This window comes from Balaenoptera borealis, assembly GCF_965194805.1.
Source record: "Balaenoptera borealis genome assembly, chromosome: 20".
NCBI lineage: Eukaryota > Metazoa > Chordata > Mammalia > Artiodactyla > Balaenopteridae > Balaenoptera > Balaenoptera borealis.
In genome coordinates this window covers 44,357,631-44,377,688 of record NC_138879.1, presented here as the reverse complement: position 1 = coordinate 44,377,688, position 20,058 = coordinate 44,357,631, and the positions used below count along the sequence as shown (strand labels likewise).

Sequence of the window (20,058 nt, the reverse complement as noted above, 5' to 3'; positions counted from 1 at the left end):
AGATTAAGGCAATTGTGATTGAAGCCAATAAAAAAAAAAATTTGTGTGATTTTGCTTATTACTTTTACCTGGAAAAATAAGTGTATTGAAGAAATCATCTCCAGTGTATAGTTAGGAGTCTTCGAGACTAGCATTTAAACTAATTTCTCAGAGGCATAGAATCATTTTCAGATTCATAGCTGGAAGGGACCTTAGTGATCATACAGTGTAACCTTATTTTACAGGTGATGAAACTGATAGTTGATTCTACAAATGAGTTTCTCACATTCATGTGACTAGTTAGTAAAAGAATGAAGATGGGGCACAGGTCTGCTCATGAGGAGCCTGGCACTTTTCACATTGCACTGTAGTTCTTTTACCATACTGTGGTTATTTGTATACATGCCATCTCCCCTCAAAGTGTCATTGGTTAATAGAAGACAGAAGCCATGTCTTTTTCATCTTGCTATTTATGGAAGATAAAAGGTATAATGCTTGGCAAATATGGCCGCCAAATGGTAGGTGCTCAATTAACTCCCTTTGAATTAATTAAATTCTTACCTGATGAAATGTGTTTCTTCTTGGCCTCATGTTCATGAGAAGCCACTTTTTATTTATTCATTAAATATTTATTGATTACCTACTATGTACCAAGTACAATGCTAGTATCAAAATGAGAGTTAAAATGAAGATCTTGGGGAGTGGGGAAAAAAAAAATGAAGATCTCCTTTCAGCTCTCAGTCTATATTGAAATATTACTGTAGGGTATTAAATATCTCAATTAGAAAGGAAAGGCAGTGAATTCTCAGCTGATCTATTTCCTTTTTATAGACTTGTTTGCATTTCATAGAATTTTAGTGCTAAAGGGAACTTAAGGTCACCTAAGATCACATTTTCAGTAAATGGCAAATTTGAGGACCAGAATGAATGTCATCTCCCTCAAAATCCAGTATTCTTTCCATTACAAATAATTCCTTCCTTTCTTTTGCATTTTTGGAACAACATATGCATTAGTTAAACTTATGAGTGTTAATAAAACGGAGATCCATACTTCTTTTCGATTAGATATCAAATGCCTGAAGGGGGTTATGGAGAGAAAACAGGACAACTGATTCTTACCCAAAAAACAGAAAATGTCTTAATCATCTGCTTCAAATGATAGGATGTTAGAGCCGGAAGTTTCCTTAGGGACCAACTGAGCAAGCCCTGTTAGTTCCAGATGAAGATGCTGAGGCTCAGCTTCACCCAAGTCACGTGGTAGGTTTCTACCAGAGGCAGGGCTGGAATCCAGGTCCCTGGACTCCTCATCCATGAGGCCAGTGTTTCCCAAACTTCAGTCGTTTGAAAACTACCTTTTCAATTTGTCCAAATCCAAATATTATGTTAGTATTTACTTAATATTTTCATTTGAATCAAGTTTTTTTGTTTTGTTTTATTTTGTTTTTTTGGCCATGCCTTGCCACTTGTGGGATCTTAGTTCCCCAACCCAGGATTGAACCCGGGCCCTCAGCAATGACAGTGCAGAGTCCTAACCTCTGGGCCACCAGGGAATTCCCTATTTTTAAAATTAAAAATTTTCTAATATGTAATGTATTTTAAAACTTCTGGGCTTCCCTGGTGGCGCAGTGGTTAAGAATCCACCTGCCAATGCAGGGGACATGGGTTCGAGCTCTGGTCCGGGAAGATCCCACATGCCGTGGAGCAACTAAGCCCGTGCGCTACAACTACTGAGCCTGTGCTCTAGAGCCTGCGAGCCACAACTACTGAAGCCCGTGCACCTAGAGCCCGTGCTCCACAACAAGAGAAGCCACCGCAATAAGGAGCCTGTGCACTGCAACGAAAAGTAGCCCCCGCTCGCCACTAGAGAAAGCCCGCATAGCAACAAAGACCCAACACAGCCAAAAATAAATTTATTTTTTAAAAAAACTTCCATTTACTCCTAAGAAAAAAGGTTGCCATTATCATAAATGGGAAACCAGTGTTATTTGCTATAACTAGAAGACAAACATAAAAATTAAAACTTTGGAAATATTTCTAAATTCTGCTTAATTACTCCTCTTGCTGAAGGCATGGATCCCAAGGTTTACTCTCTTTTTAAAGAGAGAAACAACAAGTATTAGAGACTCCAAATGAGAATTACTTCTTGATGTAATTAAAGACAATTGAAAGGGAGTCACTTTCTCTCTACATATTTTTTGTCATTTTATGCGGCAGCCAAAAAATGTTTTGTATACCACCAGCAATTCAAACTCCACAATTTGGGAAACACTACCCTGACCTATAATAGCATGTATTGAAAATGCATTTTGACCCTGTACTCTCATCCTTGGGTAACACTGTATTTTATAAACATTAATTGGTTCTTATCTAACCTGTGTCTTAAAGGCATAGATTGTTATTTCTTCATCCCACAGAGGAATGAACTGAGTTCCAGAGAGGGTTGGAGAATTATCCCAGCACAGTGATAAGTCTGAGCCAGGGGCAAACAAGCCAGGCTTAAATTCCTGATAAGGATTTGGCCACCTTCCTTCCCTTGATGTGACCTGGGAATCTAGGAGTTGTGCAATCCTTGTGGCTTGCTCCAGCTGTCAAGCAAAGGGCTGAGGCTGGGGCAAAGGCTGACTTTTAAACTCAGTTTGGCCCTTGTCAGGTTAGCTCATTTAATCCTGCAGCAAATGTATCCCATTTCACAGAAGGAGAAACAGTTTCAAAGAGGCTAAGTAAGTTTTCCCAATTCTCACACTCCTAAGAGGCAGAGCCAGAATGTGAACTCCCCTTCCTACTTCTTAAGCTCATGTGCTTCACTGACACCATGAAATTATACATTTGGAGACCTGGGTTCTAGTTTGATTTTGCCACCGTTCAGAAAATCAGAGGATCCTGAGCCATTACCGTCTCTGCCTGCTTTGCCCAGTCATGGGTTTCCTTAGTTTTCTCATTGCCTCACAAAGGGACACAAGTGGATTCGCGTTGTAGGCCCCTCGTTCCATCTCTCTTCTCTGCATAAGTACCATTCTGCCCTTATTTTATTTTGCATCATACTGTGACATGATTAGAGCAATGGCAAAGTTTGAGAAATTGGTTTAAAAAATTGAAATTCCCAAATTAATGCTGCTAAGAATCAACATAAACTAGACTAATTTTTTTTCAGATGTAGAAATAATCCATGCTGAGAGATAATTTATAAATCGACTTGGCTAGCTCCTAAATCTTATCAGGAAGGCCTTTGGTGAGGGGGTGGGGAGGTGAGCGGAGGCTGAGGGGGACCTGCTTGGAGGGAGACCGTTAACAGGGAGATTGAAAGGGCCTAAAGTGAGGGGAGGGGGAGGAATCTTAATAAGCAGGAATTCAGAGGGACTTGGGATGAGGAGCAAAGCGTGGGGGGGATAGAGAGAGGGATGGTGGGGAGTGGGGGGACAGGAGACAACGAGGGAGGAGAGAGAGAGACAGTTTTCTTCTCTTCAGCTCCTTAGCCTGACTGCTTTGCCTGCAGCAACCCCTGTGTATATCTTAGGGTCTTTTCCCATTCCTTGAGCTGGCAGTGCCCTCAGCCAAGTAGAAGATAGAGACCTAGCGCTCCTCTTTGCTCCCTTTGGGCAGCAGGTCCTCCAGTGGCCTGATGCCTTGGAGAATATCATCTTCATTTCACATTTTAGCAGGTCATTCATAAACACTTCCTCCTTCAACTTCCATGGGCGCCCCACCCTACAGTTCTCACACTGCCTCAGCCATGGCGCTGCCATCTCCATGGTCCATTGTATCATATATTTTAATGCATAAGTTTTGTAAAATATCTGGGGAATACCTTCAAATGGGGAAATAAGTGTTCTGTCTTCCAATTTTATTTATTGAAATATAGCCAAAAGTTAATGGACCCATATCACATGAGGAGCTAGCGAGTAACATATCCTTCTTCTCAATGGCTTGTCTGATAACATCACTAATTTTGGATAATTCATTTACCATTTCACCCCCAACACAGCCTATTACACACACACACACACACACACACACACACACACACAAATTCTAATCATTTTCTTTGTCAATAAATGTAAGGATTGTGGGTAGTAAATGGCGTTTTAGAAGTTGGGACCCCCCTCTGATATCAATGCTTTAAAATATTTTTAAACTAGTCATTATCACCGGAGAGATTCCAGTTTATTGACAGGCAATTTGAAAGCACAAAGAAATTATTTTCAGAGTCGCAGAGCAGGGAATAGTGAAAGTCCTTGAGTCAGTGAATAAGCCAACAGACAAAATCTCTCATTGTTTGCCAAGCTCTTGATTTCTTCTCTTGGAAAAAGTGATTTCAAACCCAAAGTGATTTCAAACAAACGTCTCTCAAAGGGAATTAAAACTTGAGGTAGGTGAGAAGGAATTAAGAGTGTAGGTAGTCTCATAAAAGAGCTTGTCTTCAGGCCCAGACAATACCCATCCCAGGAAAGAACCTGCAAATGTGACCGTGAGGCCAGGGTAGAAACTCTTTGATAAGAAGTCAGGAAGAACAGACATTAACCGAATTTGTAACTAGTGGAGGATTTTTACCCAGAGGGGTTGATAACAGAATGAAATTGACCTAGAGAAAGGTCTCTAGGAGGGATCCCTTGGGGAATTAGGAATCAGGAAGATGAACAGTCATCAATCAGAAGGAACCATAGTCTGGAAAGTACATCATTTGGATCTAGAGTGGTGCCAGAGTTCAGTGGAAAAAGTCCAGAACTTGAAGTCTGGAATTTGAGTCTCTCTTGCTGACAATTCACATGACTTAGGGTATGCAGCCTGCTGTTCCACTCTTAGAAATGCCTGCTGAATAAAAGAGAAAGTATGTGTGAAATGCTTTATGTCTCTAGAAGGAAAAACTATGTATAAAGGCAGGATAGTAATGTAATACTTTTCATTCAGCTCTCAGGCTTCATTGGACTCATTAGAAATTTATGTAGCTGGAATTACCAAATGATTTAAGGAATAAGCTCTGAACTATGGAGGAGCAGGCAGTTCTAAAATGGATACAAGTGAATTAGTAAGATAAAACCTAACTATTTTATTGCTTTGAAATAGGACTAGTGAAGCTGCCGAATATACAATTTGTTTTTCTTCTGCCAGAGTAGAACCATTTTCCATGAACTTTTCTTTATGTCTTTCTTGTTGTTTTCCTCCCAACCCTATCTTTTTTCTCTTTTAAAAAAAAACTCTCATGCATTTACTCCTTTGGGGGAGGGTATTGTTAAGGGGTTAACTACCTAACTTTTTTCACCAATGCCTTGACTTAAATTAGTCCTAATATTCCCAAATTATGTTTCTATATGTGAACTTGGGTGGAAAATAATAAATGCTAAGGGAAAGGTCAAATTGAGGATGTGGAAGAATTGGCAAGAAGTTGAAATCCAAGGGCTTGAGTCATGAAAAGGAAATAAATGAGGCTAAAATATAGTTAAGCCGTGAGAGGAATTAAAGTTTTTTCTTAAGTGAAAATTATTGTTTATGGCCGTCACTATACCAGTCCCAGAACTCAAGGCTCCTCAAGTCCATGAAACATGGCTCTGAAAGGAGCTGCTTCAGTGTATTATCTTGTTTCAATAACTACTTAAATTTTCATGCATTTAGCTCCCAAGATACAGATAAGAGAAGGCAGAGAGCTGGGGAGGAGAGACACTTGTTGCCAAGATTTTCTTTTTGTAGCAAATGAGTCTTAAAGAAGGAAGAGCTCATTCTCTTATCCCTTGAAATCTTACTGTTTCATATTCCTCCCCAAACGTGACCTTCCTTTCAACTTGTATTGGAACCTCTCCAGAACTAAATTCTACTGTCCAATTCAAATGATAACCTTTCCTATTTCCTTTCTTCTTCTTCTTCTTTTTTTTTTTTAATTAATTTATTTATTTGGCTGTGCTGGGTCTTAGTTGTGGCACGCAGGATCTTTGTTGCCATGTGTAGAATCTTTAGTTGCAGCATGTGAACTCTTAGTTGTGGCACGCAGGATCTATTTCCCTAACCAGGGATTGAACCCAGTCTCCCTGCATTGGGAGCACAGAGGCTTAACCACTGGACCACCAGGGAAGTCCACTATTTCCTTTCTTTTTGCCTGCCCTATTACAAATAAGTGGCACAGAACTCGGCTTTTTATTAAAACTTTCTTGTAACAATGCTATTTTTTTTTTAATTAATTAACTTATTTATTTTTGGCTGCTCTGGGTTTTCGTTGCAGTGCACGGCCTTCTCATTGTGGTGGGTTCTCTTGTTGCGGAGCACGGGCTTCAGTAGTTGTGGCACTCGGGCTCTAGAGCGCAGGCTCAGTAGTTGTGGCGCACGGGCTTAGTTGCTCCACGGCATGTGGGATCCTCTCAGACCAGGGCTTGAACCTGTGTCCCCTGCATTGGCAGGCGGATTCTTAACCACTGCGCCACCAGGGAAGTCCCAACAATGCTTATTTTTATCAAAATATTCCATTCAACTAGTTTAGGGAGTCAAATGATGCTTAAAAAGTCTTCTACCAAAAGCAACATCTCCTGATGCCCTTGGCTCTCGCTCATCATCACTTCCTGCCACCCAGCAGCAACTGGTCAACTGGTTAAATTGTTCTCTTCTGATGTCTACCTCCATATTTCTAAGAAGCATGTGTATATTATCTCTTTTTATTTTGTCCCAGAGCAATTTTTGTAAGTTAGGCAATTGTGAAAAGCTTAAAGATGTGAACAAGCTGTTTATTTGATCAAGTTTATTGTTCTTCAAAATTCAGGCATTGAGTTTAATTCGTCTTCAAAGTACAAAATGTACATAACCAACCTGCAGTACACTATTCTGAATGATAAAGTTTTTGGAAGTGCAAACCCAAAGAAGATAATGCATTTACCCAACTATAAAATCAATGAAATACAATCAGCCAGGCTTCAATCGGAGACTCAGAACCCACAGGAACAGAAGGAGCAGAATGCACTAGGAGCTGTGTGTGTGTGTGTGTGTGTGTGTGTGTGTGTGTATCATGTAAATCATATCTAATCTTACGCAATTGTGGGGCCTGTTTAAGCAGTCTCTGTAAAGCTGTTGTGATCACACCTAATCCTGGAGCTTGAAGACTTCAGCAAAGACAGCCTGGAAGGGAAGATAGATATAAAGTAGGGAAAAGCAAGTACAACCTGGAACCTACAAGCATGAGCTAAAACCCCAGGAGGACAGACTGAAACCATGTCACTTCTCACTGCCTCTAACCTTGATGGTATAGATAGCCTGTGGGAGAAGCTGTCCCCTTCATTATATATCTAGCCCAGGAGTTGAAAAAGCTGGAGAATGATTCAGGGGAAGGTGGAGCAGTTGTAGGTCCAGCCACTGTCCCATGCCAACAAGGTAAGCCAGCAGATAAGCAATAATATGACCTACAAAGTGGTTGCTTCTTGGGGCTTCCCTTGTGGCACAGTGGTTAGGAATCCACCTGCCAATGCAGGGGACACAGGTTCGAGCCCTGGTCTGGGAAGATCCCACATGCTGTGGAGCAACTAAGCCCATGCGCCACAACTACTGAAGCCCGTGCGCCTTAGAGCCCATACGCCGCAACAAGAGAAGCCACTACAATGAGAAGCCTGTGCGCCGCAACGAGGAGTTGCCCCCGCTCACCGCAACTAGAGAAAGCCCGCACGCAGCAACGAAGACCCAACGCAGGCAAAAATAAATAAATACATAAATAAAATTTATAAAGAAAAAAAGTGGTTGCTTCTTTGCTTCCAAACCCCAGATCTGTGTAAAAATGTCTCTTGTAGTTCACCCTAGCCAGAAACATACAGGGAGGGAATTTTGAGTAATTATTATTATCATAATAAATAAATAGTTCAGGATTCAAGTATGCATCCTGCCCCCTTACCAAGAGAACAATGGAAAAGTCATCTAACAATCCTGGGACCATGTGTACTTTGGGAAAAATGACTTGTAAGAGGAAAAAAAGAAGAATAGTGGTATTTCATTCCTGGAAATTACCTAGAAGTCCATCATCAGGGATATTTGCCCAGCTCCTTTTCTACTGCCCAAATTAAGATAACTGCTGGATAAACCGAGGTTTCTAAAATTGTATTCCCTAAATTTTTAATAAAAGATAGCAAAGCTAGGCTTTTACTTCAGAGCCTTTTCATTTTCAATCACCACCTTATTTAAAAGAAAACAAACAAAAGGCCTCCAAATCATCTCTGTAGTAATCTGATTTATTTTCTTACCTCTTGGCATTTAGGTGAATTGTGGTTTCACTTTTTTTTAAAGTAGGTAGGCTTAAGTTTCTCTGTTATCACAGTGGAATTTAAGAATTGCTGTTTACACTGTTTAACAACCAAGAACAATGCATACTGTTCAGTAGAGGGTAGGTGAAGCTGGACACGTATTAAATTTTGAGTATTAAGAAAAGTGCTATGGTGGAGCCAAGAAAGTTAATGTTTTTAGATGAACAAACTGTTTCCATTTAGAATAACTCTCTCTCTTTTTTTTTTTCAGGGAAAGTCATATAAAAGGAAGGACTTTACCTAAATTTTAAATTTTAATTATAAATTAAGTTTAGGTCTCCCTTTTTTCTCCTAAGCTATTCATAGATGAAGTTCATCATTCTTTCTACTGTACGACATGGGATATAAGCAACAGAACAGAAAAAGCCCCCCAAAACAAAAACCATTGTATCTGTTTCTCCCCAGCTTTCTCCATGTCAACAAAAGTTAGGAAACAAAAGATAGTCATAAAAATCTCCACTACAGGAAAACTCATCCAAAATAAATTATGTCTTTTTTTAATAAATTTATTTATTATTTATTTATTTATTATTTTTGGCTGCGTTGGGTCTTCGTTGCTGTGCGCGGGCTTTCTCTAGTTGAGGCGAGCGGGGGCTAATCTTCTTTGTGGTGCGTGGGCTTCTCAGTGCAGTGGCTTCTCTTGTTGCGGAGCACAGGCTCTAGGCGGCGGGCTTTCAGTAGTTGTGGCTCGCAGGCTTCAATTGTTCTGGCTTGCGGGCTCTAGAGCGCAGGCTCAGTAGTTGTGGCGCGTGGGCTTAGTTGTTTCGCGGCATATTGGATCTTCCCGGACCAGGGCTCGAACCTGTGTCCCCTGCATTGGCAGGCGGATTCTTAACCACTGAGCCACCAGGGAAGCCCCATAAATTATGTCTTTATAAAAATGAACTTAGTAGAAGTTGATCATATCAAACACAAAAAGCAAGCAAAATTGTAAACCATATAAAGGAAATCAATCTAACTTATAAAATGGCATTCAACCAGTCCAATACTTTGTATAAAAATTGGATAACTTGAAGAATTACAGTGATTGTGTCACAAAGGTAGAGGTAAGATGTTTAAATTACAGGAAGTTTTAAAAATAATTTTTAAGTGTTTCTGCTTCAGACAAATAGGAGTTATCAAACCCCTTTCACAGACTTCTTTTCTCTGGATCCTAAGGTATGCCCCATTTTTCTTGCCTTCCTGGTTTTTGGGGGGTTCTAGCAGAGCTCAGCCGCATGGCTCAGTTTCTCAGTGAGCTCATCTTTCTCTGTTATGGGTATTGCCTCAATCATTCTATGCCTCAGTCATTCTGCAGACCTCACATCTCTGAGAGTGTTTCTACTTTTTACAATGAATACCATAGGGCATTCGTCTTTGGTTGCGGGGATGGGGCGGGGGTGGTGGAGATTTCCTCCACCATTTTTTTACTATATGGGTTTTCTAGATACAGCAAGATTGTCATAAGAACCAATGTCTTCATTTATCCATGTACTGTACACCTGATGGAGTATGAGGCCCATTAACTGCAAAGATTTCTATAGACGCATAGATTTAATGAGCTCACCTTCCAAAGGCACTGTATGTGCCCCTATTTGTTATGTTAAAAGTGGTTGAAAATTAGAAGTGTTTCTGTGATTTTTTTTTACTTCGCAATGCCTCAAAGAGTGCATATGAGTTTTTTTGTTTGTTTGTTTGTTTGTTTTAAATTTATTTATGTATTTATTTATTTTTGGCTGTGTTGGGTCTTCGTTTCTGTGCAAGGGCTTTCTCTAGTTGCGGCGAGCGGGGGCCACTCTTCATCGCGGTGCGCGGGCCTCTCACTATCGCGGCCTCTCTTGTTGCGGAGCACAGGCTCCAGATGCGCAGGCTCAGTAGTTGTGGCTCACGGGCCCAGTTGCTCCGCGGCATGTGGGATCCTCCCAGACCAGGGCTCGAACCCGTGTCCCCTGCATTGGCAGGCGGATTCTCAACCACTGCACCACCAGGGAAGCCCCCATATGAGTTTTTAAAAGCCAAATTTAATAAGCAAATTGGTTGCATTATTAAATAGCAAAGGATGCTATAATTTCACTGTGAACTAGAAAACATACCACCAATAAAATTTCTGAATATCCCAGAAATATTGACCTATAATCTTACAAATATCCTACAGAAGCTTAGCACGTCTCTCCATGACATCCAGGCTCTCAAAGATCAGAGCAGTTTGCAGGTGGGGTCTCAGTAGCAAGATGTCAAGGTCACCTAGGGGATTAACACCTGGAGCTGGACTCCTAGGCAGCTGGCCTGCCCTGCTTTCTTCAGACAATAAAAGCCAAAATGATAGTCTCATTTAGTTGGGCTTCAGGGGAGGGAGGGAGAGTAGGGAAGCACTCAGGGAAAACCTACAAATTCTACCATAGCCAGAATTTCCATTTATCCCTACTTGGAAAAAAAAAAAAGACAAAAGAGTAGCAAACACTTTCTCCATATGTTTCTGCATTGGTTCATTGTGCTCCCTAAAACCAGCTCTATTTGCAATTCTGATCCAGGATGCAGTGAATCAGCAAATCGTTTTCTTTTTAATTTGTGGTATTACTCAGTTGCTTTGACATAAGCAGTGCCTTATACACTGACCATATTTCGCCATGATACAAGCAACATCTTTCTCTGCTCTGAAGCTTGAGACTTCCTGAGCTGACTTTTCTAATGCAAGATGTGCTTCTCAAGGGGAACGTGCTGGGTAATCACGTTTAAATATTTGCACTGGCACCTTTAAAATGTGGTGCTGTTTTTAGGGCCTTTGTGGGTGAAGGCTTGGAAAACCAAGACAACACCACTGTGGTTCTCACTAGTATTCCCTTGTTATGATGAACAAAAGTTTCAACGTATAGAGCAAGGCATAGATACAAAGGTGAGCAAATTTGGGTGTCAATTTTAAGTAAATTATTTAGATAGTTGTAAAACGAGACCCTCTTTTTCTCCTCCATTATTGCATTATTTTGAAAACATCTGAATTCCGAAGCTAAGAAACTGTTGGCTAGAGATCCCCTCTGTTGCCACAGTCTTCCCAGTAAATACTGGTGGGAGCTAGGAACAAAGCTTAATAAAAGCTTTCTTGTATGTTCTCTGCGGCCCTGGCATAGCATTAAACGGGTATGGATGGTCTTTCAACAATAGCCCACACTGAAGCAAAAAGTAACCCTGAGCTAACCCCTTCTACTACTAGCTAACCCCATCCACTGCCTCAAAAAGTTACTAAAGAATATAACAAAAGAAAGGAAAGGATGAAGATACTAACAGGAGTCACAACACCCTCTCCCCTGCAAATTTAACCGTCCAACCTCCTCAACCAACCGCAAAGTTGGCTGTGTTATTTTGCAAAGTAATCTGTGTTAGACCAACAGGTAATCCCTCTGTAGTTATTTCTGATTTAGGAAATAGGCATTTGTGTTTATTTTGTGGCCATAGTGAATCCTCAAGCTGTAGCCTCAAGGGTTAAAGCCAGATAGAGCTGAAAGAAATGCTTTTCAAAGCTGTCCTTCAGGAGGCGGCCCTAGATCAGCTACATTTTGTAGGACAGCTTCCGCATGACCTCAGTGAGAGTATCAGAAATCTTCTTAGTGCAATGCGATCTCTTCTGTGTGCAACTGGCCCTTTGCTTTGTGGTTTGAGCTTCAGCAGAATTCCATATGGCTGATGGTAAAGCAGAGAAGAATCCCAGGAGGGCCAAGAAAAGGTGGATTCCTGTTGCAAAAATCTGCCTAGCAGTTTCCGGTCCATTATGTTCATCAACATCTGAAAATCCCTGACAGCCAGCCATGGATATGTGGGAATGTCTGCTGCCCAGTCAACCAGGAATCCCTCAACACAGAAGCTCTTGAAGGGGCAAAAAGCATCTCAAAACACTTAAGTGGACACACTTGCCATGCGTGGAGACTTAGGACTCTTGTTAAGGCCACAATGGCCAATGGTGGTATAATTTGACACAAACCTCTAACTAGGCAGAAGAACAACAAGAAAGCTGTCTGAAATAGGCCTGGATTCCTTGTTACCTCATGCTCAAGATGGCAACGGGCTGGCATGGCTGGAGCAGCTAGGCACTGGGCAACATGACTGTCTCTCTCCACATGCCTCGCTTGGGCTTGCTCACAACGTAGCTGTTTCAGGAGAGCTGCATTTCTTACACGGTGGCTGACTTGCCCCAGAGCAAGCATTTCAAGAGAAGTGCAAAGCTTCTTATGACCTGTCCTTGAAAATCCCAGAACTTCACTTCTGCCAGATTCTATTGTTTAAGAAGTCATGAAGCCCAGCCCAGATTTAAGGGGAGAGGAATTCAAGAATGCCTCCTGAGGGGAGAGGAGCATGTGAGGTGGGAGGTATTGTGTAGCCATCTTTGAAAAACACAATCTTCTGCATCTCAGGACTCCAAATTTTCTAACAACTGTCTAGTATTAGTGATTCTAGTGCACTGTATTTCTGTAAGAAAAACCCTAAATTTTGCTCTTGGTAATTCTATTTGGACAAGTTGGAAATTGATTAAGCTTTTCAACTAACCAAACTTCTGAATTTGAGTTTTAACCATATTTAAATGTTACTATGATTTCAAAGAGGCTATTGATTTTGAAGTAGTGGACTTTGATCGAGTTGACTTAAAAAACCAAAAACAACACTATTTGGATTTTAACTGTGATATAGACATTATAGTAATAGATCATTGGTGTTCTACTGACTATTTCTATTCTTTTTTTTTTTTGGCTGCATTGGGTCTTCATTGCTGTGCACCAGCTTTCTCTAGTTGTGTCGAGCGGGGGCTACTCCTCATTGCGGTGCGCGGGCTTCTCGTTGCGGTGGCTTCTCTTGTTGCGGAGCACGGGCTCTAGGTGCGTGGGCTTCGGTAGTTGTGGCACACGGCCTCAGTAGTTGTGGCTCGCGGGCTTAGTTGCTCCACGGCAAGTGGGATCTTCCCAGAGCAGGGATCAAACCCGTGTCCCCTGCATTGGCAGGTGGATTCTCAACCACTGTGCCACCAGGGAAGTCCAACTATTTCTATTCTTGAGGACAAATTCAATGTATGCCATCATTAAAACTTAAAAAAAGAAATGAGGGCAAGGTAAGTACAGATAAAGCAGCACCCAGAAAATCTTCTAAGAATAATTAGAGACAACTTGACTAAGACCCAATAAGACTCAATACGTTCAACATCCATTGTTGAACTTGGAAAGATGAGCCCAAGAGAAATCTAAGTTATTATAGCCAATCTCCTTCTTGTCATCTTTTAGGATCCAGTCAGCAGAATGGGACTTGCATCTAGAAATAAGCACAGTCACCAGTACAGAACAAAGACCAGGAGTAGGAGTGGATGGGTGGGGAGGAGGACTGAACCTTCTCTATATGAGCACAAATAGAGAAGGGTCAGTCTGGAGGGCAGTCATCAAATTATCAGGGTCTCCCAGGAGACAGGTAATGCAAAACAATAGAACCGCTGGCTGGGACATAACAGGATGTCCGTGAAGGCAGGCAACAAACCAGTTAGACACTAAGGGGTCCCCAGACAGCAAGAATGCCACAAAGGCCCAAGATTCAGGAGTAGGGGTGGTGGCGCTTGTATTCCCAAGAGAGAGTAACACACGAAAGCAAAGGACACAGTTCTTTGAAACAAAACAGAATCGATACCAGTTCTGTTCTCTTCTGCCTGAGGTTATGACTAGTCCTGGGGGCAGAGGCAGAGCTGAGGTGAAGATCAGCTGGTTAGATGTGGGAGTCCTAGGAAGCCTGTTTAAAGGAAGGAACTAAGCTTATTTGGTCAGAAATGAACACACTGACTCTCAAAGTTGAGTGTGTCTCAGAATAGCCTAATTGAGTTGTTAAAAGTCACCCTTTGAACTCCACTCCCAAAGACTGTGGGTCAGTATGTTGGGGTGCAGTTCAGGAATCTGCATTTTTATAACCACCCCAAGTGATTCTGCTGGCCCACATTCTGAGAATGATGCAAGTACAATCCTTTCCACTTGACCGCAGGCTCGGGGATCACAAGGACAGCTGGGTTAAGGTTTTAGCCCACAAATAGAACAGTTAGAATTTGAGAGGACTTAAGAGGGCCTTCAACATAACCGAGCTTAGTGAATAATTAGTCAGAAATGATCCTATTTCAGAAGTTTTGCTTTTAAACAACTGCAGCAGAGCTGTAACTGCCACATCAGAGGTTTGAAATGTAGCTAGGAACATTTTGCATCATTTAAAAATGTCAAGCATTTGAGAAGTTTCCCGGCCTGATTTTAAAAGCTGCACGTTTGAAAATAAAGATACTTTTTCCCCTTAAAGTAAAAATAACCCTTGTTGATTGTAGAAACTTTGAAATTTAGATAAGCAAAAATAATATTTTTAAAGACCTATAATCCCACCACCCAGAGATAACCACAATTAACCCCTTTGTATGTATCTTTCCAGCCTTTGCCTAGACAAATACACTCATATATGGGCTTGTTTTTCCTCCCCTTTGTTTTGATAAATGGGATAGTATTGTACTTTCCTGGGTAGTGGTGGTGGTTTTTAAAGTTTTTGTTTTAGAACCAGGCTCTGAGTTTACTCCCTAGCCCTTCTAGACCCTGTGGCCTTCCATCTCTACTTCCCTCCGTATCTTGGCTTCTTTCCTCTCTGTCTGTTGATCGGTTGTTACTTTGTGACCAAAACTGGGTGTTCTACAAATTACCGATAGATGCGGCAACATGCAGAAATCTCACAGGCATTGTGCCAAATGATAGAACCCAGGCGCAGAGGAATACATGCTGTGTGATCCCATTTGTACCAAATTCTAGGAAAGGCCCAACTCATCTGTAGCGGCAGAAAATAGATGAGTGTTTGCCTAGGTATGTTTTGAAGGAGTTGATTACAAAGGGGCATGAGGGAACTTTGAGGGATAATTTAAATATTCTATATCTTGATTATGGTGGTAATTTCATGGGCGTGTACACTTGTCAAAACTCTTTGAATTTAAGTTGGGTGTGTTTTATTGCACATAAATTACGCCTCAACAAAGCTGATTTACCCTACACTAATTTATTATTCAAAATTCTGAGAGGGATTCTTACTGGCTCAGTTTGTGTCAGATATCCACTGTGAGTCCTATCAGCCAAGGCTGGAGGGCCACTGTAAGAGACAGAGATTGGGGTAGATTCCCAGCTCACAAGCCTCCCTTCTCCAAAAATAGCCCTGAGACTCAGGAATGGACCCCAGTGGTCATGCCTGGGCCGTGGGACTCAGTCCACCTGTCACAGCTGGCTGATGCAGGGTGGACACATGACACAAGTCAGGCTAGTCCTCCCCCAGGAGTTTTCAAATGGGAACTTAGGAGAGAGAACCAGCATCTGGCTGGAGGGGACCTCTTCGGATGTGAGGCCCAGGTGCCGCCAGTAAGCAGGTCTGCTATCTTAGAAAACAGAGTCAACATGCAGAGAAGTGCAAGACAGAGCAAAGTACTGGTAGAAAGGATTTCTCTGCAGTCAAGTGGGTGTGCAATAGGAATAATTTCAAACACCAAAACTCTAAACGCACAGAGTCAACCATCCATTAGCTTTCCTCTTCCAGGACTAGAGAAAATTCCAGGGATGAGGCTTGATCTGAGTAGTTTATCAGAATTGCCAGAAGCAGGTATAAGTGGTATAAGCAGGTATAAAAGGGGAACCTCCACAGCCAGAGGAGCAAATGTAGGCATGTGATCTAAGCAACCAGTGGGAGATCAGACATAGGAGGGAGTTAAATTGTGCTTTCCATGCCTATTTACTGAGCACCGGCTGTGTCCCCGAAACTGTTCTAGTTGCTGGCAATATAGCAGCGGATGAGGCAGATGAGGGCTCTGCTATCATGAAGCTTTCATCGCACTGGAGGGAGTAAGGCAATAAACAAACAAGAAGCAGACACATGGAAATTCTAGATAGTGACACATTCAATGAAAACATAAACACAAGGAGGTAATAGAAAGTGGCTTCAGCAGAGAGCTAGCCATCGTAGACAGAGGGGTCAAGAAAGGCTTAGCAATAGAGGTAGCATTTGAGTTGACAGAAGGAGGAGCCCCAAGCAGCAGGACCAGTTTCCACAAATGCCCTGAGGAGCTCAAAGGTGTTTGAGAAAGTCCACAGGGGTGGAGTGAAACCAGCAAGGAGAGCAGAAGCAGGTGATGTCTGATGGGGAGGGGCCAGACTACACGGGTGAGGGGTTTGGTTTATGCTAAGGATGACGGGAAGACATTGCAATATTAAGAGAAAGTTTCCATTGGTAAAAGTTCCTGCTGGCTATTCTGCTGAACATGGAATGTAGGAGAGCAAAAATGGCAGTAGGGAGACCAAATAAGAGATCACAATAGTAAGTCCTGTTGGACACAAGTAGACAAGTAAAGATTTGGGATATGCATGACATCAGGAGTTGAAAACAACAACAACAACAACAAAAAAAAAACAGGTGTTGGGCAAGAGTTTAAATGTGTAGACCAGTGGTCCCCAACCTTTTTGGCACCAGGGACCAGTTTCGTGGAAGACAATTTTTCTCTGGACGGAGGGGGAGGGGGGATGGTTCAGGCGGTAATGCGAGCTATGGGGAGCCATGGGAGCGGCAGATGAAGCTTTGCTTGCTTACCTGCCGCTCACCTCCTGCTGTGCGACCCGGTTCCTAACAGGCCGCGGACCTGTACCGGTCCGTGGCCTGGGGGTTTGGGACCCCTGGTGTAGACTATGAACAAAGCAAGGTCATGTGACATGTAAGAGCCAACTTAAAACAGAATGTAGGTCGCCCAGCAGGCTTGGGGTGTCTGAGTCATACTGCTGCCCTCAGTGCCCAGAGGCCCACGTGAGGCTCTGCTGCTGAAGTGGGGGAACCCCTCCTCCATTTTTTGTCACATTTCAATGTCACCCAGACATCAAAACAATGAGGTTTGTGCCCTGATGTTTCAGATTTCTTAGGGACAACAGCTCTTTCAGCATCTTTGGGAGCCCCGCTCTCCCTAGCGCTCAGAGGGCAGTGTTGACTCCCCTCCCAAGACCCGCTCTGCTGGCATGGGCAAAGGTCATGCTCCTTCTTCAACAGCTCTGTACAAATGGAGCCCCAAGAACAGACTCCTTCGGAGCCCTTACTTGCACTATCCCACCCCCATGGCCACATATGTTTAAATAGCCCAGTGGTGGACACAGTTAGGTTCAAGCCAAGACTGCTACAGAAGTATTATTTTAAATCTCCCTAATTAATCTCCTCTAACATGTTCAAATATTAAGACCTTATTAACAAAAATGATTTGGATAATCCAAGCTTGAAGTAAGTACTTAACCAGCAATATCCCTAATCTGAGCTTTCTGTTGGACTTCTGAACATTTTCCTCCAATTTTGAAAAGCAGAGAGACAAACCAAGTAACGGCAAATAAGACACACTGTCGTAATCTCTAGGCTACACATGAGTACTAAACTGAGTGCCCAAACACCCAGATGTCAGTCCTCAGAGGTCAATCTCTTCCCACCAAAGTTCACTCTTTTCACTCTTTCCAATTTCGGAGCCAACTCTAATAGATGGATTATAGTTCAATAGCCTCAGCTTACTCAGGTTTAGACTATTAGGAATTAATTCATCTACTCTTCTAGTCAAGGGTCTGTGGGTTGCTAGAATCAAAGACTTATACCTGGAAAAACTAAACATGGGTTAGAGGAAGAGCAGCAACTGAGGCTGCTCTCTCACCTCCTTCTGTTTCTCAGCTGCCCCCCCTCCCCCTTGCGCGTGTGTGTATCTCCTCCATTCCTCCCCCAGTTTCTTTTCTGGCCAACTTCCTCTGCTTAGTCAGTGTCTCCATTGCCTCATACTTTAGGCCTGCACATCGCCTGTTAGGGCCACCCAACCTTAATTCTTTATAACTTGCCAGAACGCCTACCTCCCCGCCCTTAACCAACCTAAACTCCCCAGAGAGGAATCTCATGGCCCAGCTTATATATTCCAGCTAGGCCACAAGTCAGATCACTGACCAGACCATGAATGAGCTGCCTTTGGACCTGAGATGTATCTCTGATTATATGGGTTATAACCAGGGGGCTCAGGGTCACACGGTTTAAGACATGATCACTCCAGTGCAACTGGATCTAGGGACAGCAGTCCCCCAGAAGAGAGAGTGCGTGGGCAGACATCCTAGAATGTCTTTTGATACATCCTCCCCACTCTGGGGCGCAGTGGCCCAGTCATCACATTGGGTTCCTATGCTGCTACCCGAGTGCCCTTGCTGTCAGTGAAACCCAGGACAAAGTACTCCCATGGGTGTCCCTCCCCAAGCGTCTAGCTGGTCCGGAGTCACCATCCTCCCCCTCTTCCTCACCTTTCCTCTAATTGTCTCAGTCCAGAGTTAGAGAAGTGCTTCTCACACCCTAATGGGCATACCCGTGAACTGGGGATTAAAATGCATATTCTTATTCAGTCAGTCTGGGGTGGGACCTGAGATTTTGCATTTCGAACAAGCTTCCAGGGAGCACTGATGCTTCTGCTCCCAGGACCTCACTTGAAATAGCAAGGTGTCGTAGAACTCAGCCTGTTTCCAGCTCTTTAGTTCTTACTGGGTTTTGTTCTTAATTTGTTGTTTGAAAGGCCCCAGCCCTGGTTCAGTAGGAGAGCATCACACTGAAAAGGCAAATTATGTGACAGCTAGAGCGTGATGGTCAAAAGACTTGAAATAAATCATCTTTTAGGTGTAAGGTGGTGGAAGAAATTATATTTCTTAGAATTCTAGAAGAACTCCTCCTCAAGAGATAAGCTGAGTGCAGAAGATCGCACCATGATCCCTGGGGAAGCTCTGATTAGAGTCACCCCTGACATTTGCAGGCCCTGGGACTAATGCACTCACAGAGGCCCACACACGCTATGCCTAAATGTTAAAAATCATAGATCAGTTGAACACACTGCTAAATAAAATGTGTTCCACTCTCCAGTCTTGACAACTGTATCTTTGAAATGGCAATATTTAAAAATACATGTAAAGCTATAGTTTTATATGCCCAAATCAGTAAATTATCAAAGTTGACCAAGAATAACTGTTGGAACTCTTGTCTTGCTGTTCAGTTGATGGGTCAGGGATGTTTGGGAGAGTAATAAAATAAAGCAAGCATACTTTGTAAGTTATTCTATATTTATTTCATGAAATTTATTTTTTGTACTTTGTACCTTCATTTCAGCAAAATTATAACAAAATTGTGATAGTCAACATTTTTCACATAGTTGTGTTCTGTTGACAGTAATGACCTAAAGGATTAAAAAAATGTGTTCTTATTGTATCCAAAGTGTAAAAAATTAGAATATAGTTTATCAAAATATAAATTAAGGGGAATTCCCTGGCAGTCCAATGGTTAGGGCTCTGTGTGCTTCCACTGCAGGGGGCACTGGTTCAATCCCTGGTCAGGGAATTGAGATCTCACATGCTGTGTGGCGTGGCCAAAAATAAAAAATAAAAATAAAATAAATAGATAAAGTATAAAATCAAAATAATTACTTTTCATAAACTTTCAAAGTACTTATTTTACTTCTTATTTATTTATCTATTTATTTTTGGCTGCGTTGGGTCTTCATTGAGGTGTGTGGGCTTCTCACTGCAATGGCTTCTCTTGTTGCAGAGTGTGGGCTCTAGGCACACGGGCTTCAGTAGTTGTGGCATGTGGGCTCAGTAGTCGTGGCATACGGGCTCAGTTGCTCCACGGCATGTGGGATCTTCCTGGACCAGGGCTCGAACCCATGTCCCGGGCACTGGCAGGTGGCTTCTTAACCACTGCGCCACCAGGGAAGTCCCTTATTTTACTTCTAAAATACTTAATGTTAGCTATTAGAATTAAAAGGCAATACAATTAT

The 20,058-nt window shown here is 42.4% G+C and overlaps 1 long non-coding RNA gene across 3 annotated transcripts in view; it reads left to right on the top strand.

Moving 5' to 3' along the window:
• LOC309618078 overlaps positions 1–20,058 on the top strand; it is an 81,607-nt gene that overhangs the window by 5,539 nt on the left and 56,010 nt on the right. The window lies entirely within an intron of this gene.